Consider the following 2827-nt stretch of genomic DNA (forward strand, 5'->3'; position numbering starts at 1 on the left):
CGGAAAAGCTCGTTAAGGTCGATCGTGTCGTATGCGGCTTTGAGGTCGATGAATAGATGGTGCGTAGGGACTTGGTGTTCCCGGCATTTTTGGAGGATTTGCCGTAGTGTGAAGATCTGGTCCGTCGTTGACCGTCCCTCCATGAAGCCGGCCAGATGACTTCCCACGAATCTGTTTGCTAGTGGCGTTAGGTGGCGGAGTAGGATTCGGGACAACACTTTGTAGGCGGCATTGAGGACAGTGAGCGCTCGATAGTTCTCACAGTCCAATTTGTCGCCCTTCTTGTAGATGGGGCATATTACCCTTCCACTCCTCTGGTAGCTGTTCTATGTCCCAGATCCGGACTAACGGGTGTTAAATAAAAAATGAGAATGTGTTTAATACTTTTCAGTAACTCAAATAAAAAGCGTAAAATTTTCTTTCTCCAAGAAAATTGCTCTTTGGGCTCCCTAGAAACAGTAGGCGTGTTTGGTTTTGCTAATTTGAATTTAGTCAAAGCCAAGATGACGTCGCAACAGCACGTGCTCCGCAAACGCATTGTACGGTTCTACGAAACGCATTTCCAGCAAGGAAAAAAGTTCACGGTGGCACATTTTAAGGAAGAAAGTGTACCTGTCAGTACGGTATATCGTATCCTGGGTTCCCTAAACGTATAGCAGAAGGTCGGAAGTGGTCGTCCGGTGACGATAATGACGAAACGGAGGAAGACATCGTTAAAGAAGCTGTTTGACAACAAGGACGCAACCAGCCTGCGTGACGCCGGTCGGAAATATGGCTGCTCCCACGTATTGATCCATCGTACCCTCAAGATGGAAGGAATCGTCTGCAGGAAGAAGACGAGGTCGCCGGAGTACACGGAGGAGCAGATTGAGACGGTTAAATCACAGTGTCGGTGGATGACCAAAAAATACCGCGGGACGTCATTTGTTCTGGATGACGAAAGCTATTTTCCGCTGTCCAAAACGCATATTCCAGGAAATGATAATTACTACTCCAGCGACAAGTCATCCACACCGCCTGAAGTGAAATACAAGTTCAAGCACAAGTTTGAACAAAGGTTAAGTTGTACATCGCCATTTCCGACCGGGGCATTTCAAAGCCTTGGTTTAAGCCGAGCGGTCTGACAATCAACCAACAAATCTATATCAAGAAGAGTGCCTCGATAAAATCCTGCTGCCGTTCCTGAACGAGCATCACGCGGATGGGAAGTACGTCTTTTGGCCGGACAAGGCGTCTTCCCATTACGCCAAGAAGACGCTGGCGTATCTTGAGGAGAAAAAGATACCGTTCGTGCCGAAAGATCGTAACCCAACAAACTGGCCCCAGTGCCGCCCAATAGAGGATTTCTTTGGCTCACTCAGTGCCCTAGTGTATAAAAACAATTGGAGGGCCAAGGACACGAAGCAACTGACTACAAGAATCCGGAATTGTATCCGGAAAATGGACGTAAGTGCCGTACAACGTTCTTGTGAGAGCATCGCGACAAAGTTGCGTCGAACATCAGACCACGGCCCTTACGGCGATGTACCTCCCCCCACCGTCTTCATCTCCTGCGTGTGCGCCGTTCAGGTGTTCATCGAAGTGCTGCTTCCACCTTTTGATCACCTCACGATTGTCCGTCAGGATGCCCCCGTCCTTAGCCCGGCACATTTCGGCTTGCGGCACGAAGCCTTTGCGGGATGCGTTGAGTTTCTGATAGAACTTTCGTCTTTCTTGGGAACGATGCAGCTGCTCGAGCTCCTCCTCCTCCAGGCGGCGCTTTTTCTCCTGGAAAATTCGGACTCGCTGCATCTTCCGCTGTCGGTGATTTTCCACATTTCGGTGGGTGCCTCTTTGCACTACTGCCGCCCGCGCGGCATTCTCTTCGTCCATCACGTTCCGTCGAGTTCGTTCCACATGCCCGATGACGTTCTCCGCAGTACCGTTGATGGCTGTCTTGACGGTATCCCAACAGTCCTCGAGAGGGGCTTCGTCAAGCTCGCCCTCTGCCGGCAGCGCTGCTTCGACCGAATGCGCGTAGTCAGCCGTGACCTCAGGTTGCTTCATTCGTGCTTTTTTTTTCAGGGATTTTCATCCTATTGAGAGCTTCAGTCGGGCGATATTTAACCGAGGCAGGCGCCGGTTTCGTATGTTGTTCACTACGGAGAGTTTTGGGCGCATCTTCACCATCACCAGAGCGTGATCTGACTCGATGTTGGCGCCTCGACAGGATCTGACGTTGATGATGTCCGAGAAGTGCCAGCTGTCAATCAAAACGTGGTCGATCTGTGATTGCGTTTGGTACGGTGATCTCCAGGTGTACTTGTGTGGGAGGCGGTGCTGGAAAAAGGTACTACCTACGGCCATTCGTTTGGAGGCGCTGAAATCAATAAGTTTGAGGCCGTTTTCGTTGGTCAGCTGGTGTGCACTGAACCTTCCAATTGTCGGTTTGAATTCCTCCTCCTGGCCGACCTGAGCATTGAAATCCCCGATGACGATCTTGATATCATGTTTTGGGCAACGGTCGTTTTCACGCTCCAGCTGCGCGTAAAATTCGTCTTTTTCGTCACCGGTACTTCCAAGGTGAGGGATGTGCACGTTGATGATGCTGATGTTGAAGAACCGGCCCTTGATTCTCAATCGGCACATTCGTGAGTTGATCGGCCACCACCCGATCACGCGCTTTTGCATCTTTCCCATCACTATAAAAGCTGTTCCAAGCTCGTGTGTGTTGCCGCAGCTCTGGTAGATGGCACGACCATCTGGATACGTTCGTACCGTGGAGCCCTTCCAGCATACCTCCTGCAGCGCTACGATGTCGAATTTGCGTTCAATTCGTTGGAGAGCA

Source organism: Uranotaenia lowii, chromosome 2 (genome assembly GCF_029784155.1).
Source record: "Uranotaenia lowii strain MFRU-FL chromosome 2, ASM2978415v1, whole genome shotgun sequence".
In the NCBI taxonomy this organism is placed as follows: Eukaryota; Metazoa; Arthropoda; class Insecta; order Diptera; family Culicidae; genus Uranotaenia; species Uranotaenia lowii.